Below are 24287 nucleotides of genomic sequence, written 5' to 3'. Positions count from 1 at the left end.
GTATTGCTAATTTTCTTTCTATACATGTTAACTATATTCTTAAATAATTTTTGTTTGATAAAAGCTCCCTATTAAGAACATAAGAACATAAGAAATAGGAGCAGGAGTCGGCCATCTAGCCCTTTGAGCCTGCCCCGCCATTCAATAAGATCATGGCTGATCTGAAGTGGATCAGTTCCACTTTCCCGCTTTCTCCCCATAACCCTTAATTCCCCTGTCTATCAAAAACCTATCTACCCGTGACTTAAGCATATTCAATGAGGTAGCCTCCACCACTTCAACGGGCAGAGAATTCCAGAGATTCGCCACCCTTTGAGTGAAGAAGTTCCTCCTCAACTCTGTTCTAAACTGCGCCCCCCCCCCTTTATCTTGAGGCTGTGCCCTCGAGTTCTGGTTTCCTTTCTGAGCAGGAAGAATCTCTCTACCTCTACCCTATCCATCCCTTTCATTATCTTGTACGTCTCTATAAGATCCCCCCTCAGCCTTTTAAACTCCAATGAGTACAGACTCTGGGTTGTTGAATCATACCTGAATTGAAACATAACATGGTCATCGTAGCCAAATTCAAGATGCAAAACTTATGGTTCAGGTGGTTTCCATGAAGTGCTTTAGAGTTTCTAACCTGGCCCATAACACTGTAAAATATCGTTATCCGGGAGGTGTGGGTACCAGTGAGTCCGGGCCAGTTGGTATCTCTTTGGTCAGATGTTCCCAATGTCCACCTGCAGTGAGAGTAGGAGCAGGGCAAAGCGAAATGCCCCTCCGTCACTCAAGCTTAGGCTGCAGCTGCTGCAGTGATTATTATTATTCTGTAACAATGAGGAGGAGCCATCCCCTCACACAGTGAAATCAAACAAGTAACAAACAAACGGGTTGCAGCTGACGGACTGTCAAAACCCCATTCTTTAGAACATTCCTCGAGATGCTTCACAGCTCCAGGGTCCTGGGTTCGATTCCCAGCTCGGGTCACTGTCTGTGTGGAGTTTGCACATTCTCCTTGTGTCTGCGTGGGTTTCCTCCGGGTACTCCGGTTTCCTCCCACAGTCCAAAGATGTGCGGGTTAGGTTCATTGGCCATGCTAAGAAATTGCCCCTTAGTGTCCAGGTTAGAGGGATTAGTGGGTATAATATGTAGGGATATGGGGGTAGGGCCTGGGTGGGATTGTGTTCGGTGCAGACTCGATGGGCCGAAGGGCCTCTTTCTGCGCTGTAGGGTTCTATGATTCTATGATTCTATCAGATGTTCCAGATGAACAAGTGAACAAAATCCGGGATTCTCCGACCTTGCCCGTGGCTGGGATTCATCATCATAGAATCATAGAATCCCTACTGTGCAGAAAGAGGCCATTTGGCCCATCGAGTCTGCACCAACCACAATCCCACCCAGGCCCTACCCCCATATCCCTCTAACCTACACATCCCAGGACACTGAGGGGCAATTTAGCATGGTCAATCAACCTAACCAGAAATCTTTGGACTGCGGGAGGAATCTGGAGCATCTGGAGGAAACCCACGCAGACACGATTCTCCGACCTCGCCCGGGGCTGGAATTCTCCAATCCCGCTGCAGTGAATGGAGATTTGCCTCAGTGCCTAATTCTCCGCTCACACTGGCAGTGTGGCAGGGTGAATGAGATTGGAGAATTTCGGCAAAAGCCACCACTTTATGTCCAGGGTTTCTCACAGTTAGTAGCTTGTCCAACGATAACTCGGAATAGAGAATCCCTACAGCACAGGAGGAAGCCAAGTCAACCCATCTAGTCTGCACCAGCTCCCTGACAGAGTCTCCTCTCCAGGTCCTAACCTCATAACCACACTGATCCCCTTAACCCACACATTCTGGGACACTAAGGGGCAACGTGGCATGGCCAATGCACCTAACCCACACAATCTTTGGACTGTGGGAGGAAACCAGAGCACCAGGAGGATACCCACACAGACACGGGGAGAATGCGCAAGCTCCGCACAGTGACCAAAGGTTGGAATTAAACCCAGCTCCCTGGCACTGTGAGGCAGTAGTTCTAACAGGCGCAGGGGAATGGGGGAGGTGTACAGGGGGGATGAGAGAGGCACGCGGGGATCGGGTTGGGGAGCTCAGGGGAATGGGGGTGGACGCAGGGCGGTGGGGAAGGTGCAGGGGATGAGGATGGGGAGGTGCAGGGAGAGAAGCGCAGGGGGATTGGCGGGGGGGTGCAGGGAGAAGTGCAGGGGGATTGGGGGGGGTGCAGGGAGAAGTGCAGGCGGAGATGCAGGGAAAGGCACGGGGGATAGGGAGGTGCAGGGAGAGGTGCAGGGAGAGGTGCAGAGGGGTAGGGATGGGGGAGGTGTGAGGAATGGGGAAGTGTAGGGAGAGGAGCAGGGGGATGGGAGGTAGGGGAGGTGCAGGGGGTGGGGGAGGTGCAGGGAGAGGCGAGGGGGGTTGGAGCTGAGGATGGGTGAGGAGGATTGTGTGCAGTCTTATTCTGAGGTTAATGTCTTCACAATAATAGCTGTCAGATAATCCCAAGGATAACAGAGCCGTTCTGAGATATATAGAGCATTGTCAGAAATTCGACTCTCTCCCACTTGTAATAATCTAACCGTGAAAAACTCATCTTCACACATCATAAAGTGACTGAGATAGAGGGAGACGGTGTACGGGAAGATCCTTCACACTCTAATACTGACAGAAACACTTTGAGGACAGATTCCTAGAATGAAACATTTTATTCTGATTGACCCTGTCTCCTACATTCCTGTCTTTTATCACTCTGCCTTCAGAGTACAGAGACACCACAAACAGGGTTCAGGAGCGGAGAGAGGGGTGAGGGTAAAGGTGTGGGGTGGGTGAGGTGTGAGAGTGCCAGGTGAGGGTGTAAGTGTAGGATGAGGATGCAGGATGAGGGTAAAGGTGGGTTGAGGGTGAGGGGGAGTGGTGAAGGTAAAGGTGGCTTAAGGGTGCAGGGTGAGGGGTGAGAGTTGAAGATGAGGGTGCAGGGTATGCATGTGGTGAGGGTGAAGGGCAGGTGAGGGTGTGGAGTAAGGGTGCAGTGTGAGGGGTAAGTGAGGGTATGGGTACAGTAAGGGTGTGAGGTGAGGGTGAGGGACAGGTGAGGGTGAAAGGCAGGTGAGGGTATGGGTGTGATAAGGTTGTGGGGTAAGGGTGCAGGGTGAGGGTGAGGGTAAGGGTGAAGGTCAGGTGAGGGCACAGGATGACAGTAAGGGTGCAGGGTGAGGGTGTGAGGTAGGTGTGGGTGTGGGTAAGGGTGCAGGGTGAGAGTGAAGGGCAGGTGAGGGTGCAGGAAATGATTTTTTGACTGTGAATCAATGTGTTATTTTATCTGCAGTGATCAGTGCTGTGTGATACCCAGCAAGGTCAGGTAACAGCGGGATAGAGACTCGTTACTCGTTACAGCATGGAAACAGGCCCTTCGGCCCAACTTGTCCATGGTTCTTTTTAAAACCCCTAAGCTAATCCCAATAGCCCTCATTTGTCTCATATCCCTCTATACCCATTGTACCATGTAACTATCTAAATACATTTCAAAAGATAAAGATGTACCCGCCTCTAGTACTACCTCTGGCAGCTTGTTCCAAAGACTCACCATCCTCTGTGTGAAAAAATTGCCCCTCTGGACACTTTTGTATCTCTCCCCTCTCACCTTAAACCTATGCCCTCTCTTATCTTTGGGAAAAGATATTGACTATCTATTTTACCTATGCCCCTCATTATTTTATAGACCTCTGTAAGATCACCCCTCAGCCTCCTACGCTCCAGAGAAAAAAGTCCCAGTCTATCCAGCCTCTCCTTATAACTCAGTCCATCAAGTCCCGGTGGCATCCTAGTAAATCTTTTCTGCACTCTTCCTAGTTTAATAATATCCTTTCTATAATAGGGTGACCAGAACCAAGTGTGGCCTTACCAATGTCCTATACAACTTCAACAAGACGTCCCAATGATATACAGATATACAGAATGATATACAGAAGGAAGGGACCCCGGGCTGGAATAAATATTCATCAATGCAGTTTTATCACCTGAGCAGCAGGTCATAGAATCATAGAATCCCTACAGTGCTGAAGGAGGCCATTCGGCCCATCAAGTCTGTATCAACCACAATCCCACCTAAGTCCTATCCCTGTAACCCCACACATTTACCCTGCTAATCCCTCTCACACTAAGGAGCAATTCAACATGGCCATAGAACATAGAACACTACAGCACAAACAGGCCCTTCGGCCCACAAGTTGCACCGATCATATCCCTACCTACCCAGCCTATCTATAACCCTCAATCCCATTAAATCCCATGTACCCATCCAGAAGTCTCTTAAAAGACCCCAGCGAGTTCGCCTCCACCACCACCGACGGCAGCCTCACTCACCACCCTCTGAGTGAAAAACTTACCCCTGACATCTCCTCTGTACCTGCTCCCCAGCACCTTAAACCTGTGTCCTCTCGTAGTGACCATTTCAGCCCTGGGAAATAGCCTCTGAGAATCCACTCTTTCTATACCTCTCAAAGGCCAATCCACCTAAAACGCATATCATTTTTACAGTGTGGGAGGAAACTGGAGCGCCCGGAGGAAACCCACACAGACACAGAGAGAAAGTGCAAACTCCACACGGACAGTGCCCGAGGCTGAAATTAAACCCGGGTCCCCGACACTGTGAGGCAGCGATGCTAACCGCTGTGCCATGGTGATTGGTCACTGTCTGTGTGGAGTCTGCATGTTCTCCCCGTGTCTGCATGGGTTTCCTCCGGGCGCTCCAGTTCTTCCCACAGTCTGAAAGACGTGCTGGCTAAGCGCATTGGCCATGCTAAATACTCCCTCAGTGCACCCAGACAGGCGCTGAAGAACTAGGGGATTTTCACAGTAACTTCATTGCAGTGTTAATGGAAGCCTTGTTGTGACTAATAAATAAACTTCAACATGAATGTGCGCTTGGCAAGGCCGATACGTGATTTCACACAAGCTGACCAATTGATGGGAACTGGGGAAAGGCTGGGCCTCAGCTGGTATTCCCAATGGGCTCCCACAGGGGGACAGCTGATATGGAGCTGTCTCAGAGAGCAGCTGACCCTGTACCAAACAGATTCCAATGGAAAAAAACCCTACAAAAGTGTCTGGCAGCCCACTCAAGAATCAACCTCAGCCTGCAGACACCTTCTAAAGCTGATCTCAGCCCTGACAGTTCACCCCGTCCAGGATGGAGGCTGCAGCTAAAATGTAAAAGCCGACTGGCCAACTGGCCCACCCTCCAACCATTACAGCAGACAGGTCATCGTCCAAATTGCCCTTATTGGCCCCTTACTGGGCTAAATTGCTGGTTTGATGGTTGGTGGGCAAATCTCGCGTGTGCCCACCCTCTGAAATGTCACACAATGGTGTCAGTCCACCCAAACAACATCAATTTCTAAACTGTGTGATTCAGTAAAAATTCAGATTACTGCGCACTTACATTTTTACCAAAAGGCATGTGAGTGTTTAAGTGGCAGTCTGAGGCTGGTTTACTATTTCAGTCAGCTTTTGCCATCCTACGTTTGACTATGGTTAACATTCAGTCAGCAACGTGCAGTGGAGAGAGCCACAGTGAGCCTCCAATCACTGCCAGGGACACCATATGCCAGTCAGTGGCAAAGGGGCAATAAAATGAACTCTCACAGGACGGCACAGAGACACGAGACAAAAGCTTTGACATCTGACCCATTCTGCCTGCAATGTTCTTGTAAATTGATGATTAACCCCAGTGCGTTCGCTCCTTCAACAGCTTGTCATTCCAGGGAAACCTGGGCAATTTGCCGCACCTACTGAAGGTTAAGTGATCTATTAATTGATGCAACATGAAGTGAGAGGGAATTATCCAAACTATTCATGCAATTCTACTTTAAACTGTTGGCACCGGTAACATACAACATCTGATAAATATTCAGCAAAGAATTTATGTAAAAGAGTTAACGGTTACTTCGAGCTTCCTCTAAAGATCATAGTTTTCTTCGCTGGTCCACCAGAGTGGATTCTTCCCTGAATTGCCTTTCAGGAATTTTGGGGAATTAAATGATGTAAAATGGGGTTTCAGAGGTCACTGTTACTAAAAGCAGAGATTTAAATTGTCAACCCACACCTTTCTCAGTTCTATTAACCAAAATTAACTCAACTTTTAAAAATCCATTCATGGGACATGGGTACAGGCAGCATGGTGGCACAGTGGTTAGCACTGCTGCCCCACAGCTCCAGGGACCTGGGTTCGATTCCAGCCTTGGGTCACTGTCTGTGTGGAGTCTGCACATTCTCCCCATGTCTGCGTGGGTTTTCTCTGGGTGCCCCAGTTTCCTCCCACACTCCAAAGATGTGTGGATTAAGTGGATTGGTCATGATAAATTGCCCCTCGGTTTCATGAGTGTGTGAGCGAGTGAGAATGTGTGTGTGAGCACCCAGAGTCAGTCGGGATAGACACCAAATCCACCCCCCCCCCCCAACCAATCTAAGCTGAAGTCAGCAGTTAGTGAAAGTGAAGGGTTGTGGGTGTCACTGGCTGGGCCAACATTTATTGCCCATCCCTAATTGCCCTTGAATTGAGTGACTTGCTAGGCCATTTCAGCGGCATTTAACCACATGTGGGTCTGCAGTCACAAGTAGGCCAGACCAGGTAAGGATGGCAGATTTCCTTCCACACACCTGACGAAGGAACAGTGTTTCCGAAAGCTTGTGGGTTTACTATTAAATAAACTGGTTAAACTTTAACCTGGTGTGGTGAGACTTCTTTCTGTGTTTACCCCAGTCCAACGCCGGCATCTCCACATCTTTATAAATATGATCAGAACTCCCACTCACCTGACGAGGCGGCAAACCCTGAAAGTTCACAGCCTGTTGCTTTACCATCTGCTGAAAATCATCTCTGTTTGTCTCCTGCCTTTTCCCAAAGAACTCAGTAAGACACCAATCCATCCCTCCTTCAAAGAGAAACAACCACTTTCCATCTTCGCTAATGTCCGTGAATAAATTTTAAAAATTACAGAACAATTCCGAAGGGGTATGGGGGGGTTCAATATTGAGGGGATGTTCAGGGATCAATATTTAGGGTGTATTAGGGAGTCAATATTGAGGGAAGGTTAGCAGGGTAATATTGAGGAGGGAACCTCAATTGATGGAACATTTTGCAGTCAGTCCAAACACAAATGTGACTTCAATCTTTACCTGCTCAATGCTAACCCTAACACCATTAATCCTTCGAAACTCATCTCCAAACTCTATGGCCTGGGTTCTGGATCCTGAACTTCCAAACCCACAGACCACAATCAGTAAGGATAGGCAACACCTCCTCTACGATCATCCTCAACACCGGTGTCCCACAAGGTCGTGTTCTCAGCCTCCTGCTATATTCCTTATACACCTATTACTGTGTGGTCACATTCCCCTCCAACTTGATTATTAAGTTTGCTGAAGACACCACTGTAGTGGGTCGGATCTCAAACAATGACAAGACAGAGTACAGGAATGAGATAGAGAATCTGGTGAACTGGTGCGGCGACAATAATCTCTCCCTCAACATCAACAAAACGAAGGAGATTGTCGTCAACTTTAGGAAGCATAAAGGAGAACATGCCCCTGTCTACATCAATGGGGATGAAGTAGAAATGGTTGAAAGCTTCAAGTTTTTAGCTGTCCAGGTCACCAACAAACCTGTCCTGGGTCCCCCCATGCCAACACTATAGTTAAGAAAGCCCCACCAACGCATTACAAGAAGGATGTGGAGGCGTTGGAAAGGGTGCAGAGGAGGTTTACTAGGATGTTGCCTGGTATGGTGGGGAGGTCCTATGAGGAGAGACTGAGGGATCTAGGGTTGTTTTCGTTGGAAAGAAGGCGGCTAAGAGGGGATCTTATTGAAACATATAAGATGATTAGAGGTTTAGATAGGGTGGATAGTGATAGCCTTTTTCCTCGGATGGAGAAAGCTAGCACGAGGGGGCATGGCTTTAAATTAAGGGGGGGTAGCTACAGGACGGATGTCAGGGGTAGGTTCTTTACCCAGCGGGTGGTGAGGGATTGGAATGCCCTGCCTGCTGCAGTTGTAAATGCGTCTAGTTTGGGGGCGTTTAAGAGATCTCTGGATAGGTTTATGGACGAAAAGGGATTGGTATAGGCTAGTGGGTCATTGTTTTTGTAACTGGTCGGCGCAACATCGTGGGCCGAAGGGCCTGTTCTGCGCTGTAATGTTCTATGTTCTATGTTCTATGTTCTACTTTCTCAGAAAACTAAGGAAATTTGGCATGTCAGCCACGACTTTCATCAACTTTTACAGATACACCATAGAAAGCATTCTTTCTGGTTGTATCACAGCTTGGTATGGGCTCCTGCTCTGTCCAAGACTGCAAGGAACTACAAAAGACCATAAAGGTAGCCCAATCCATCAGGCAAACCAGCCTCCCATCCATTGCCTCTGTCTACACTTCCCACTAACTCAGCAAGGCAGACAGCATAATTAAGGACCCTACATTCTCTTTTCTACCATCTTCCGTCAGGAGAAAGAACAAAAGTCTGAGGTCACGTACCAACCGATACAAGAACAGCTTCTTCCCTTCTGCCATCAGACTTTTGAATGGACTTATCTTGCAGTAAGTTGATCTTTCTCTACACCCTAGCTATGACTATAACACTACATTCTGCACTCTCTCATTTCCTTCTCTACGTACAGTATGCATTGTCTGTATAGCACGCAAGAAACAATACTTTTCAGGTTATACTTATACATGTGGCAATAATAAATCAAATCAAATCAATGCTTCTGGAGATAGACCAGCTGCTGGGGAGGGGTTGTCTAAGCCCGTTCCTCCCCATTCCCCTCTCATTACTGAGCCTTTCAGCAATGTGGACAATTCAAAGACAGACAAGTAAATCAGGGAACAGACATCAAACTGTATTAACTGCAACCAAAGGTTAGCAGGCTGAAATGGACCTGAGCTGTCAGTCTTCAATGCAAGGGCAAACAATTCCAGAGCTCCCTGCATGATACAAGAAACAAAGATTAAGATGAAGCTGAGATATGACAGATATCAGGTGGATAATACAACTGAGAACTAGACCGAAAATAGAAGGTTCAGAGGAGAAGTGAAAAAGCAAAGAGGAGAAACAAAGAGAGTATGAGAAGAGACTGGCAACTAATATAAAGATTTTGGTGGTAGGGCAGAAATTGAGTCCTCAGCTGAGAACTTCAATTTCATCTGGTTGAAGGGCATAGTCCAACATCAGACAATGGACTTCCCTGTAGTGGGACTGTTTTCTACCGTGGAACCAGGGGAGGCTTGGTCGCTCTGGTGGTGATGCCATGTTTCTCAAGTTTCCTGTGCTTTGTGTGCATGTAGGTGGCATAGTTCCACTGTCTCATCTGTTTGTCGATATCTCACAGCTGGTCCGCTGCATCCTGAGCGCAAGTTGACTCTATCTTGGGTTCAATGTTGCGGCGTCTGCAATAGAGCTGGTGTATGAGGTGGTTCAGGAGTGTGAGAGAGGTGCGACAGCAAAGTCTCTCAGAGTAGTCTATGTTGTATGTTGACTTGAGTGGGTTCGTGATTATAGTCCTTTCAGGAACTTGTCTGTTTTCTTGCATTTTTGTTGAAACCTGATATCTGTGTTGATACGTGTGATCTTCTTGGAGATCCTCTCCACTTTGAGCCGACGGTTTGTGGTGTCGATGATAGATGCTAACCGGCAAGACAACATCACCGACATCACCAACTAGCAGTGCATCTGAGCTTTCACTCAATCCACAAACTCACTAAATGATTCAGAGTTAGGCATGCTAGGGGCTGTAATAATGTTATCTGTCTGAGTTCCACAAACACTGAGCAGGATTACTTTGTATTTTTCTCCTCCTCTATTTCATTTGCTTGGAAATAATAGCCAAAGCATTCGATGTATTGTGTGCAGGTCTCTGTGGAGAAGTCAAATGGGTTTGGTCACCCAGAGACAGGCATTTTGGTGAGTAATTTATTGTTCTTTGATGAAAACAGGATACTCACAAGTGTTGGGCCAGAGGGAGAGTCAGGTCGATTTATCCTCATGGTGCGATATGAAGACACACTTTTATTAATTAGAATTATACAGTAGCCTCATGGCTGGAGCCGGCTCCTCAAACTGTCTCTCCTTAGAAACCTCTCTCCCCATGGGGTGAATCCACACTGAGCCCCAATTGGTCACCAAGGCCCCAACTCTGCTGTGTTGCTCTTAAAAGGACAATCACCACAAAGAGTTTCACTTCCAGAGACTGGAACACTTGGCAAAATTCCCTCATTCCAGCTGGAGGAAGGTAACCCTCCATTGTAAACAAAGAGCAAAGAACAAGAACAAAACCAGCCCAGGAAACAGGCCCTTCGGCCCAACGAGCCCGCGCCGCCATCTCAACACCACCAGTCCCCCTCTCCACCCACGACCCCTGTCTAATGTTTTATGGCCATCCAGATTGAGGGAAACTGATTTAGGGACAATTTATTCCTGCCAATCAGCCTAACAGCACATCTTTGGGGTGTGGGAGGAAACCGGAGCACCCGGAGAAAACCCACGCAAGCACGGGGAGAATGCGCAAACTCCCACAGACACCGGCCCAAATCCATGTGTCTGCACAGCAAACAGTGATAGTCACTGAGCTGTCGTCTTGCCCAGTATCTGGTCCAGTTTAGGCACACACTAACGACGTGAAGCACTAGGCCAATCTCGAACAACCAAGAGCAGCCCCAGTACGACCCATCGCGTGTATGCCCCTCGTTGGACACGAGGTGGACCGACTTAAAACCTGTGAATGAAAAGAGATAAAACATTATTATCATACTATATCCATTTACATTACCATTTACATTGTACCAGGACAGGTTCGCAGTATTTCACACAGCAGAAAGCCATTGACAGATGAACAGCCCCAGACAGATTACAAAGGTGTTTTCATAGGTCTTGGATCTCTTTCTGGTGCACATTGTGTTGAAGTAAACGTGAGTGTGAGGGCAACACAGCATCTTCGGAGGAGAGTTCCAGCTGCCCTCAAATCCAGCTTGAAAGACGACAGAGGGGAGCTGGATAGAATGTGAATAATTGAGGAAGTGACCAGTCCTGTAGACTGGATTAGCAGCATGGTAACAGTGAAAAAACTCAGAGAACCAAAGGAAATAAAACTTTGAAGAAATCTCACTACCACCATTGAAGAAATTCTGCCACAAATTGTCAGAGTAAAGGTCTTACAACCCTAAATGTGAAGGATAAAAGTGAAGTTAGATGAAAAATATCAGTCTTGTGGCAATGCCCTTGAGGGAGGTACAGGTGTCTGTGTGTGTCATTTGGTATTTCCACTGCTCTAGAATAAACCAATGCAGGTAATAGTCAACAGTTTACCAGCAGTGGAAGTGACTGTGGATGGTCTAGTCTATGGATGAAACCATTACAAACTGTGAGTGAAACAGAGGGAGAGCTTACCTGACGAACCTGAAGCTAAACAAATTGCGACTGAAGATGGCTGAAGCCAAGTACATGGGTCACGTACCGATCAATTTGTTGGCGTTGTGAACCACCTCTCAAAGTCCATGCCCACTTTATCATCAGAGTGTGAACCTCCACATACCCTTAAGAACATAAGAACATAAGAAATAGGAGCAGGAGTAGGCCATCTAGCCCTTCGAGCCTGCCCCACCATTCAATAAGATCATGGCTGATCTGAAGTGGCTCAGTTCCACTTTCCCGCCCTCTCCCCATAACCCTTAATTCCCTTGTCTATCAAAAACCTATTTACCCGTGACTTAAATATATTTAGCGAGGCAGCCTCCACCACTTCAACAGGCAGAGAATTCCAGAGATTCACCACCCTTTGAGTGAAGAAGTTCCTCCTCAACTCCGTTCTAAACTGCCCCCCCCTTATCCTGAGGCTGTGCCCTCTAGTCCTGCTGTCCTTTCTGAGTAGGAAGAATCTCTCAACCTCTACCCGATCCATCCCCTTCATTATCTTATACGTCTCTATAAGATCCCCCCTTAGCCTTCTAAACTCCAACGAGTACAGACCCAGTCTATTCAGCCTCTCTTCATAGTTCAACCCCCTCATCTCCAGTATCAGCCTAGTGAACCTCCTCTGCACTCGGTCCAAGGCCAAAATATCCTTGCTCAAGTTTACTCTGAGGTAAGTTCAGTTATTGCCACTGCTGAGATGTTAGAGAACCAGTCAGAGTGTAAATATTCAATACACTGAAAAACCAGCCCACTTGGCAACTTGGGATCTGTGGAGATGGGTTATAACCTCAATCACACACGTGGTGAATAAAGAACAAAGAACAAAAACAGCCCGGAAAACAGGCCCTTCGGCCCAACGAGCCCACGCCGCCATTCTAACATCACCAGTCCCCCCTCCACCCATGACCCTTATCTACGCTTAATGACCAGATCTATCACCACAACTACAGACACCTCCAAGCAACCGAGAAGCTTTTCCTTCACAACACATAGCTGATGAGGGAGACTTGATTTTGCCAATTAAACAAAGAACTGAACAACCGTCAGTCCCAAAAGTTAACCGTTCCCCTCCTTGTGGCTACTTGGATTAATCCAGCTGTAAGCGGGCCTGTTGCGATGTAGCACATTGGGGGTGGTCAACTCCTACCCCAAAACAACCCTCCCCCTCCACATTGCTCACTCTGCAATCCTGAGGCTCCAGTCGGTGCAGTGGGCATGCCGTATGGTATGGTGGGAAGGTCTTATGGGGAAAGGCTGAGGGACTTGAGGTTATTTTCATTGGAGAGAAGAAGGTTACGAGGTGACCTAATTGAGGCAATTGATCAAAGGATCAAAGGATTGATCAAAGGATTGGATAGGGTGGACAGTGAGAGCCTTTTACCTCGGATGGTGATGGCTAACACGAGGGGACATCGCTTTAAATTGAGGGGTTGTAATTATAGGATGGATGTCAGAGGTAGGTTCTTTACTCAGAGGGTAGTAAGGGCGTGGAATGCCCTGCCTGCAGCAGTTGTGGACTCGCCAACTTTAAGGGCGTTCAAATGGTCAGTGGATAGGCATATGGATAACATTGGAATAGTTTAGGTTAGAGGGTCATTAGATTGGTTCCACTGGTCGGCGCAACATCGAGGGCCGAAGGGCCTTACTGCGCTGGAATGTTCTATGTTCTATGCCCCAGCGGTGTTACTGAGCTTCTGATTGGTTGGCAGCTTTCTGTAGGTGAGGCCACATCACAGCCTGATTGGCTTGTGGTTTGGTGTGTCTTCCTGAAAAGAGGCAGTGTGGGTCTGTCGCCCACTCTCCAGCGAGAGCCCCCACCCCTCCCCGATCTTCCAAATCCACCCTCCCATCTCCCCAAACAAGATTCCGCCCTACATGTGCCATGTACGTGCCAGGATAGATGAGATTAGAAAAGGCTGGAAAGGACAAACAGATTTTTGTCATGAATGATAATTTTCTGCGTTGGGAGTAGTGGGGAATTTTAGTACACGTTACTTGTTTTTCTTTTCATGAAATGGGAGATGTAGCTTTGTACACGGTGGCTTGTCAAACTTGTATGACTCTGGTATGATGCTCTGTAAATGAAGACTGTAGGACAGCAGCAGCTATTTTACACACCAGATGGAACAATTCTTTACTGCTCTTTGAGTGAGTACAGGATGGGAATCATTCGCCTCCGCACCCAAACTCTTTTGGGCCAAACTTAAGCTTGCAGCCAACCACAATTCCCCAGCTGCCCCAGCCACCCAGCCAGCTCTCTCCAAGACAGAGGTACAAAGGGGCTCACATTCCAGATGTTGGGGAATAGCCAGAGGCACATTTTCCATCCCTGCATGGAAATCCATCCCTGAGTTTCCAGAGGTTTCCCAGCACCGCCTGTGGAACCTCCACTGAAGAAACATCCACCCCCATTGACATTAATCCCAGAGTATTTCCATTTCCCTTCTGCAGATGTTACAGCAATCAAAGAGAACCTTACATGATGAACCTTCACTCATCATTACGCTGTGTTCAGAGAGACAACAACCAAATTTGGACAGGTATCTGACAAATGGCATTTGCACCAAAGAATTTCCAGGTGATAACCATCTCCAATGAGAACAACTTCAGCTACAGTTCTCAAACCTTTAAAAATCCCCCACACCATCAATGTCTTTTGGAGTCATCCTCTGACAGAACTGAAGTAGTCATCTAAATATTTGGTCTCCAGGAGTTAATTAGAGGCTGAGAATTCTACAATGGCTCATCTCCTGATTCTCCAGCTTCTACAACCTACAAATCATACAGGCCCTTCAGCCCATCGAGTCTGCACCAATAAACTACCCCAAATCTGCACTAATCCCACTTTGCAACATTTGGCCCATAATCTTGAATGTTCTCACGTTTCAAGTGCTCATTGCGTACTTTTTAAAGGTTGTGAGGTTTCCAGCCTCTACCACCCTACCAGGGTGAGCATTCCAGGCTCCTACCACCCTCTGGATAAAAAGATTTTTCCTCCAATCCTCTCCATACCTCCTGCCCCTCATAAGATTATGTCCACTCATTATTGACCCTTCAACCAAGGGGAATAGCTGCTTCTTACTCACCCTGCCCGGACCCCTCATAATCATATACACCTCAATCAGGTCCCCCTCAGCCTTCTCTGCTCTAAAGAAAACAATCCAGGCCTTTCCAGTCTCTCCTTAAAGCTCAAATTCTCCATCCCAGGTAACAATCTATGGTGATGATGTGGAGATGCCAGGGATAAGCACAGTAAGAAGTCTCACAACACCAGGTTAAAGCCCAACAGGTTTATTTGGTAGCAAAAGCCACTAGCTTTCAGAGCACTGCCCCTTCATCAGGTGAGTGGGAGTTCTGTTCACAAACAGGGCAAATAAAGACACAAACTCAATTTACAAAACACTGGTTGGAATGTGAGTCTTTACAGGTAATCAAGTCTTAAAAGTACAGATAATGTGAGTGGAGAGAGGGTTAAGCACAAGTTAAACAGAACAGTTAGTGAGATTTTACAAGCCCAGGCAAGTCCTTGAGGTTACAGATAGTGTGACATGAACCCCAGGTCCCGGTTGAGGCCGTCCTCATGTGTGCAGAACTTGGCTATCAGTCTCTGCTCAGTGACTCTGCGCTGTCGTGTGTCGTGAAGGCAGCCTTGGAGAACGCTTACCCGAAGGTCAGAGGCCGAATGCCCATGACCACTGAAGTGTTCGCCAACAGGAAGGGAACAGTTCTGCCTGGTGATTGTCGAGCGGTGTTCATTCATCCATTGCCATAGTGTCTGCATGGTCTCCCCAATGTACCAGGCCTCCGGACATCCTTTCCTGCAGCGTATCAGGTAGACAACATTGGCCGAGTTGCAAGAGTATGTACCGTGTACCTGGTGGATGGTATTCTCACGTGAGATGATGGCATCCGTGTCGATGATCCGGCATGTCTTACAGAGGTTGATGTGGCAGGGTTGTGTGGTGTTGCGGTCACTGTTCTCCTGAAGGCTGGGTAGTTTGCTGCGGACAATGGTCTGTTTGAGGTTGTGCGGTTGTTTGAAGGAGAGAAGTGGGGGTGTGGGGATGGCCCTGGCGAGATGTTTGTCTTCATCAATGACATGTTGAAGACTCCGGAGAAGATGTCATAGTTTCTCCACCCTGGGGAAGTATCGGACGAGATGTACGGCCAATGATGTCTACCTGATACGCTGCAGGAAAGGATGTCCCGAAGCATGGTACATTGGGCAGACCATGCAGATGCTACAACAACGGATGAATGAACATCGCTCAACCAGGCAAGACTGTTCCCTTCCTGTCGGGGAACACTTCAGTGGTCACAGGCATTCGCCTCTGATCTTCGGATAAGCTTTCTTCAAGGCTGCCTTCACAACACACAACAGCGCAGAGTCGCTGAGCAGAGACTGATAGCCAAGTTCCACACACATTAGGACGGCCTCAACCGGAATCTTGGGTTCATGTTGCACTATCTGTAACCCCCATGACTTACCTGGACTTGCAAAATCTCACTAACTGTCCTGTCTGGAGACAATACACATCTCTTTAACCTGTGCTTAACCCTCTCTCCACTCACGTTGTCTGTACCTTTAAGATTTGATTACCTGTAAAGACTCACATTTCAACTATTATTTTGTAAATCGAGTTTGTGTTTTTATATGCCCTGTTTGTGAATAGAGCTCCCACTTATCCAATGAAAGAGCAGCGCTCCGAAAGCTTGTGGTGTTTGCTACCAAATAAACCTGGTGTTGTGAATCTATAGTGTGCAGAAAAACAGTATACCTCCTGTGTACCTGTGAGTGCAGCTCTAATAACAGGGAAGAACCATAATCCAGGGCAAAGTCACCTGCTTGATTGGCACCCCATCCTCCAACATCTTAAGCAAACACTCCCTCCACTACTGGTGCAAAGTGGCAGCAGAGTGTGCCATCTACAAGATGCACTCACCAAGGTTCCATCCACAGCACAACATGGACAAGTTGGGCCAAAGGGCCTGTTTCCATGCTGTAAACCTCTATGACTCTATGACCTACTGAACCCACAACGACAATGAGCTAAAAGGACAAGAACAGCAGATACATAGAAACACCAACATCTGCAATTTCCTCTGGAAGTCACACACCAACCTGACTTGGAAATATATCACCTCATAGTTACTGAGTCAAAATCCTGGAACTCCCTCCCTAGCAGCTCTGTGGGCGTACCTGCACCACAGCGATTGCAGAGGTTCAAGATGGGATTTAGGGATTGACAATTAATGCTGGCTTAGTCAGCGACACTCACTTCCCATGGCTAAATGCTAACAAAAGAATCCAGATCATAGCATCAAACCTTTTGTCAAATAGGACAAAAGGTGCAGTGTTCCAGGAATACAGAATTCACTCCTGCATGAGTACAAGTAATACTACACAAACATAGGAGAGAGAGAGACACCAAACAACAGTCCACAGACATGAAATGTGATCTCACACAAATGCTAAATACACTTCCCCATCAATACAAAGCATAGCTTCTTCAGAACGGAAAAGACAGTTCTCCAGAAACACAACACGTATTGCTGATGCGCTGAAGAAAAGTACAAGAGGCTCCAAATCTCACAAGTCTATTGAGAGCTCACACCTACCGCACACATTCACTTCTGAGTCACAAATGCTACAAATGCTGTTAATTACTGTAGCCTCGTCACAGCAACAGTGGAATTCCTGACTTGTTACATAAAATACACAGATTGCATTTATATAAAACACTTCACAGCCTCAGAATATCTCAAAATGCTGCTCCGCCGGTGAGTTACTTTTGAAGTGTAGCTGCAGCTATTATGCTGTGGATCACAGTGTAATGTTTCTATATTGCAAAGCGTCAAGTAAGCAACAAAGGTCTGATTGTATTTTGAGGGTTTCGTTTAGGACTGTGGGAGATTTCAGTGTTTTTAGACAGAACCAACTCATTCTGAACAGAGGGACAGGGAACTCAGTACAGCATTTATAGAATCATAGAACCCTACAGTGCAGAAAGAGGCCCTTCGGCCCATCGAGTCTGCACCGAACACAATCCCACCCAGGCCCTACCCCCATATCCCTACATATTATACCCACTAATCCCTCTAACCCACACATCCCTGGACACTAAGGGGCAATTTCTTAGCACGGCCAATCAACCTAACCCGCACATCTTTGGACTGTGGGAGGAAACCGGAGTACCCGGAGGAAACCCACGCAGACACAAGGAGAATGTGCAAACTCCACACAGACAGTGACCTGAGCTGGGATTTGAACCCAGAACCCTGGAGCTGTGAAGCAGCAGTGCTGACCACTGTGCTACCATGCCACCCAAATCTCCTACGTCTCCTACAAAAGCTGTCTCTTCTGACTGCAGCACTCCGGCTGGCGTGCCATTTTGGATAACATTTTCAAACCCGAGAGTGTGGATTGAACCTACAACCTCCTGCCCCAGTGGTGACGATGATACCACTGAACCAAACCACACTGTCCCAGCAGATGGAACTCACAGAGAGTGATAATACACCATATGTCTCAGCATGTATAAAGATAAAGGTAAGACACAGCAGACATCAATGAACTCAAAAATAGGGACCTACAAAATAAGATCAGGTGGATCAGACATTCAATTCCACCTTTAGACTTGTTTACACACAATGAAAAAAAAACTAGCTCATCTGTACAGTCCAAAAATCTCTTCTGCAATCTATAGATAATTCATTTTTGCTTTGACTGGTTTGTAATAGTCATATAAATATCACTGCATGCCAGACTGAACGTGCTGCAAACTGGAATAGGTTCTCACTGTCACCTTGTGATGGCATGAGGTCAGTATTAAGGTATAATTGAAAACTGTCTTCCCCGTTACTGTTCTAAAAAGGTTTGAATTTCCAAGATTACTAACATCATTCCAAAAACCAAAGCTGCACTCGGTATCACTGAGATACTGACACCAGGAATCTCAAAAGCTTCTTCTCATTAAATTTCACTGATTAGATGAAGACTTTTCCCTCCACCTCCTCACTACCATAAACAAATAAAATTCCCTCACTCAGATTTGAGCTTCAACATCTGCGGAGCCAACGAGCAGACAATAAAACATTCTGCAGTCCTCCGGGAAATCCCACCATTTCACAAGTTTTCCGCTTGAATGGATTAAGGAAACCATTTCAGGATTTGCCGGGGCAGGATTTAGGGTGGGGAGGGGGGTGGGTTATGGAAACAAAGTAAGACCATTATTAAAGACATTGCATTTCTCCTCATCCAAGGATGAGCTTCAAAACCAAGAGAAAATCACCTTAACCTTCAAATTCAGCTGTGTATAAATCCTGTCAAAGAACACAGCCTTCCTTACATCCCACATCAACACCCAATGACTGCTAACTATCGTGAAGTGAAATAAAGAATCTCATAGAATGGAAGCACTTTCATTCAAAGAGGTTTCTCAATTAAAATTAGCATTAAGCATTTCTCATATTTTCTTCAACAGGTTTTTTGTATGAATGAAATATTCATCTGTTCGATATTTCTTTAGAAATAAGCAATGGGAATGAGTTTCTGTTATTCCACAGGACAGAACGTATCAACACTCCTACTCTCCATCATTTTAAGAACATAAGAACATAAGAAATAGGAGCAGGAGTAGGCCAACTAGCCCTTCGAGCCTGCCCCGCCATTCGATAACATCATGGCTGATCTGTCGTGGCTCAGTTCCACATCTGAGCGGGAATTTTCCAGGAATATATCCCGTTATTATAATGATATAACACCTTGGCCTTACTTACTGTACAAGAAACAAGGCATCAATCACTCACAAGGGATTGGGTAAACATGCTGGTGGTTCGTTTATTAAGACTAGGCATGTGAGAATAGTTATATGTAGGTCTCATGCCTGACGGTTCAATTCCGGCCTCGGGTCACTGTCTGTGTGTGTTGTATGTTCTCCTCGAGGCACCGGTTAGCTCACACATATCGTGAGCAATCACACTCAGCTGCTTAACCAGTGACAGAGTTTCCATCACCCACGCTGAGGGCCTTGTATTCCTCTGCTGTAAGCACTGGATGTCCTGGGAGGACTGCATTTTAAACCAATGGAATACATCCAAGATTATTCCAGAAAATATGCTGTCAACAGGAATTATTTCAGCTGTAGAAATATTAATGACTCCTTTGGTTAGTAACAGAGTTCCATGGATTGCTAAATCCGAGCTTGATAAAAAACTCAACGTCCATAATTTGATCCAGGTTATGAAATAAGGAGCCAATGATCTTTTATAAACTGTCCCCTTCAACAAAATTGTTATCGTTAAAATAATTAAGACCAATTACTGTGAAAAACCCCTAGTCGCCACACTCCAGCGCCTGTTTAGGTACATTGAACATAGAACATAGAACATAGAACATTACAGCGCAGAACAGGCCCTTCGGCCCACGATGTTGCGCCGACCAGTTAAAAAAAAACAACAACAATGACCCACTAACCTAAACCAATCCCTTTTCGTCCATAAACCTGTCCACAGACCTCTTAAACACCCCCAAACTAGGCGCATTTACAACTGCAGCAGGCAGGGCATTCCAATCCCTCACCACCCTCTGGGTAAAGAACCTACCCCTGACATCCGTCCTATAACTACCCCCCCTTAGTTTAAAGCCATGCCCCCTCGTGCTAGATTTTTCCATCAGAGGAAAAAGGCTATCACTATCCACCCTATCTAAACCTCTAATCATCTTATATGTTTCAATAAGATCCCCTCTTAGCCGCCTTCTTTCCAGCGAAAACAACCCCAAATCCCTCAGCCTCTCCTCATAGAATCTCCCCTCCATACCAGGCAACATCCTGGTAAACCTCCTCTGCACCCTCTCCAAAGCCTCCACATCCTTCCTGTAATGTGGGGACCAGAACTGCACACAATACTCCAAGTGCGGCCACACCAGAGTTGTGTACAGTTGCAACATAATGCTACGACTCCTAAATTCAATCCCCCTACCAATAAACGCCAAGACACTGTATGCCTTCTTAACAACCTTATCGACTTGATTCCCAACTTTCAGGGATCTATGTATACATACACCTAGATCCCTCTGCTCCTCCACACTATTCAAAGTCTTCCCGTTAGCCCTATACTCAACACATCTGTTATTCCTACCAAAGTGAATTACCTCACATTTCTCTGCATTAAACTCCATCCGCCACCTCTCGGCCCAGCTCTGCAACCTGTCTAAGTCTGAGGGAGAATTTAGCATAGCCAGTGTACCTAATCAGCACGTCTTTCAGACTGTTGAAAGAAACCGGAGAATCCGGAGGAAACCCACACAGACACAGGGAGAATGTGCAGGCTCTGCGCAGACGGTGAACCAAGCCAGGAGTCAAGCCCAGGTCCCTGGCGCTGTGAGGTGGCAGTGCTGACCAGTATGCCACCATGATATTCACTAAAGAGGATAAAGCAAAGCTTTAGGGAAAACCCGTTTGTTTACCATATTCTGGTTGAAGGATTCCTGTTGCAACAAGGAAGTGATGGCAAGAAGCTATGAGCCTGTGGCATGATCATATGTTGCAAGTTGTAAGTTTTGTTTTGGGATTTGGTAAGTATTCCTTTTTATATCTCAGGCTATTTATAGTTAGGATGTTCCTAGTTAGAAGGAAGGTGATGAATAGATTTTAATTACAGAGGCACATGAATGCATTAATTTACGTCATAACCTAGTATTGCTTTTGAATAGTCCCCTTTTTAAAATTTGCCATTTGAAGATTCTTGTGGCTTTAGGTCTTGTTCAAACTTAAAGAAGCTAAAATGAATGATTGGTAAATTAGGCTTTCTATATTTTAAAATACTCCCCAAAATGCTGAAGTTCTTACTTGGGATCCAGGGCATCACACATAATGACATAGAATACAAAAGCTTCAAAGTTAGAGTGAACCCAATGTTTTGGTTCAGTGTCAACTAGAGTCTTGTGTTTAATTCTGGACATCACAACTTTTCAGAAAAATATGAAGCCATTGGTAAGGGTGTAATGAAGGTTGATGAGAATGGTTCCATTGATGAGAGATTTCAGTTATGAGGGTAGGTTGGGGAAGATGGGGCAGCTCTCCATGGAGAAGAGAAGGTTGAGAAGAGATTTGTTGGAGATATTCAAAATCTTGGAGTGAGCAGATAGGGAGAAACTGTTTCCATTAGCAGAACAGTTGAGAACTAGAGGACAAAGGATGACCCGAGGAAATCATTTTTACACAGCTAGTGGATATTCCTGAAATGCACTGCCTGAGCGGCTGGTGGAGAATCATAGAATCCTACAGTGCAGAAGGAGGCCACTTGGCCCATCAAGGCTGCACTGACCACTTTCCCACCCAGGCCCCATCCTCAGAACCCCATTCATTTACGCTGGCTAATCCCCCTGGCACTAAGGGGCAATTTAGCATGGTCAATCCACTTAACCCGCACATCTTTGGACTGTGGGAGCAAACCGAAACACCCGAAGGAAACCCACGCAGACACAGAGAGAATGTGCAAGCTCCACACAGACAGTGCCCCAAGCCGGGAATCGAATCCAGGTCCCTGGCACTGTGAGGCAGCAATGCTAACCACTGTGCCATTGTGCTGCCCATATGCCATCCTGCCGCCCATAGTCAATCATATATTTCAGAAGAGAATTGGATAATTATCTGAAGAGAAACAGTTTGGAAGGCTCTGGGGGTAAGGCAGGAGAGTGGGACCAGAGAGTTGCTCCAGCAGAGAGCCAGCATGGACATAGAGGGCTGAGTATCCTCTTTCTGTGCTGTAACTGTTCTGATTGTGTGAGTAGCACAGGGAATTGCAAACTGGTTGCTGTGCTACTCCAATCTACAGCAGTTGTTAAATAAACTTTACTGTTAAGTATTTGTAAAAGAATTTACACATTGCTGTACAACGCAGAAGGAGGCCATTCTGCTGTGATGGTTCTTTCAAAAGAGTTACTCATTAGACTTGTGAGAAAAGTTATAGCTCATGGAATAAAAGGGACAGTAACAACATGGATGCAAAATTGACTGCATAACAGGAAGCAGAGAGTAATGGTCAGTGGATTTTTTTTGGGCTGGAGGAAAGTTTGTAGTGGAGTTCCCCAGGGATCAATATGAGGACCCTCAAGTGGGTAGAGCCGTGAAGGAGGCCTATAGTGTGTTAGTGTTTATTAACAGGGGGTTAGAGTTTAAGACCCATGGGGTTATTCTACAACTGTACAGGACCTTGGTGAGACCACATGTGGAATATTGTGTGCAGTTCTGGTCACCTCACTATAAGAAGGATGTGGAAGCATTGGAGAGAGTGCAGAGGAGATTTACCAGGATGCTGCCTGGTTTGGAGGGTAGGTCTTATGAGGAAAGGTTGCGGGAGCTGGGGCTTTCCTCTTTAGAGCGGAGGAGGATAGAGGTTTATAAAGTGATGAGAGGGATTGATAGAGTGGACGTACAGAGACTATTTCCTCAGGTGGATGTAGATGTTACAAGGGGGCATAACTGTGAGATTCATGGTGGGAGATATAGGAGGGATGTCCGACATAGATTCTTTACTTAGAGAGTGGTTGGGGTGTGGAATGCACTGCCTGCTGTGATAGTGGAGTCGGACACTTTAGGAACTTTTAAACAGTTATTGGATAGGCACATGGAGCACACCAGAATGATCGGGAGTGAACAAAGAACAAAGAACAAAATCAGCCCGGGAAACAGGCCCTTCAGCCCAACGAGCCCGCGCTGCCATCTCAACACCACCAGTCCCCCTCTCCACCCATGACCCCATCTAATGTTTTATGGCCATCCAGATTGAGGGAAACTGATTTAGCGGCAATTTATTCCTGCCAATCAGCCTAACAGCACATCTTTGGGGTGTGGGAGGAAACCGGAGCACCCGGAGAAAACCCACGCAAGCACGGGGAGAATGCGCAAACTCCCACAGACACCGGCCCAAATCCATGTGTTTGCACAGCAATCAGTGATAGTCACTGAGCTGTCGTCTTGCCCAGTATCTGGTCCAGTTTAGGCACACACTAACGACATGAAGCACTAGGCCAATCTCGAACATCCAAGAGCAGCCTCAGTACGACCCATCGCGTGTATGCCCCTCGTTGGACACGAGGTGGACCGACACAAGTGGGATAGCTTGATCTTGCGTTTAGACATAGCTCAGCACAACAGCGAGGGCCAAAGGGCCTGTACTGTGCTGTACCGTTCTATGTTTTATGTTCTATGAACCTTACTTTTTCTGATGTATGTTAATGATTATTTGTGTACCGTTCTGGTCACCCTATTATAGAAAAGATACTGTTAAACTGGATGGAGTGCAGAAGAGATGTACTAGGATGCTACCGGGACTTGATGGTTTGAGTTATAAGGAGAGGCTGGATAGACTGGGACTTTTTTCACTGGAGCGCAGGAGACTGAGGGGTGATCTTACAGAGGTCTACAAAATAATGAGGGGCACAGATCAGCTAGATAGTCAATATCTTTTCCCAAAGGTAGGGGAGTCTAAAACTAGAGGGCAGAGGTTTAAGGTGAGAGGGGAGAGATACAAAAGTGTCCAGAGGGGCAATTTTTTCACAGAGGGTGGTGAGTGTCTGGAACGAGCTGCCAGAGGTAGTAGTAGAGGCGGGTACAATTTTGTCTTTTAAGAAGCATTTAGACAGTTACATGGATAAGATAGGTATAGAGGGATATGGGCCAAATGGGACTAGCTTGTTAAAAAAAGGGCAGCATGGACAAGTTGGGCAGAAGGGCCTGTTTCCATGCTGTAAACCTGTAATCCAGATCTTGGTGTGCAGGGGACAGTTTCAATATTTGTGATTGATCCAAAGTTTGGAAG

The sequence above is a fragment of the Carcharhinus amblyrhynchos genome, unplaced genomic scaffold, assembly GCF_965287045.1.
Source record: "Carcharhinus amblyrhynchos unplaced genomic scaffold, sCarAmb.v2.hapA scaffold_41, whole genome shotgun sequence".
NCBI lineage: Eukaryota > Metazoa > Chordata > Chondrichthyes > Carcharhiniformes > Carcharhinidae > Carcharhinus > Carcharhinus amblyrhynchos.
This window is presented reverse-complemented; position numbering follows the sequence as displayed.